This window comes from Aptenodytes forsteri, unplaced genomic scaffold (genome assembly GCF_000699145.1).
Source record: "Aptenodytes forsteri isolate BGI_AS27 unplaced genomic scaffold, ASM69914v1 Scaffold118, whole genome shotgun sequence".
NCBI lineage: Eukaryota > Metazoa > Chordata > Aves > Sphenisciformes > Spheniscidae > Aptenodytes > Aptenodytes forsteri.
The window spans coordinates 389433-389646 of record NW_008795859.1 but is presented as its reverse complement, the minus strand read 5'-3'; positions in this window follow the sequence as shown (position 1 = coordinate 389646).

Sequence of the window (214 nt, the reverse complement as noted above, 5' to 3'; positions counted from 1 at the left end):
TTGAGGAAAGCGGCCCAGCGCTGGCTGCCTGCGGGCAGAAGATGGCTTCCCGGGCGGGGAGCGGGGACCTGCGGGGGGGTGAGGAGGAAGCGTGTCCCTGCCCCCATGGAGAGGGGACGGCTCGCCCCATGGGCCTGCAGCCGGGGAGGCGAGAGGGACCTTCCCCGTTGCGGGGTGGGCAGAGGCTGAGGGGAAGCGCTTCTCTCGTTGGCGG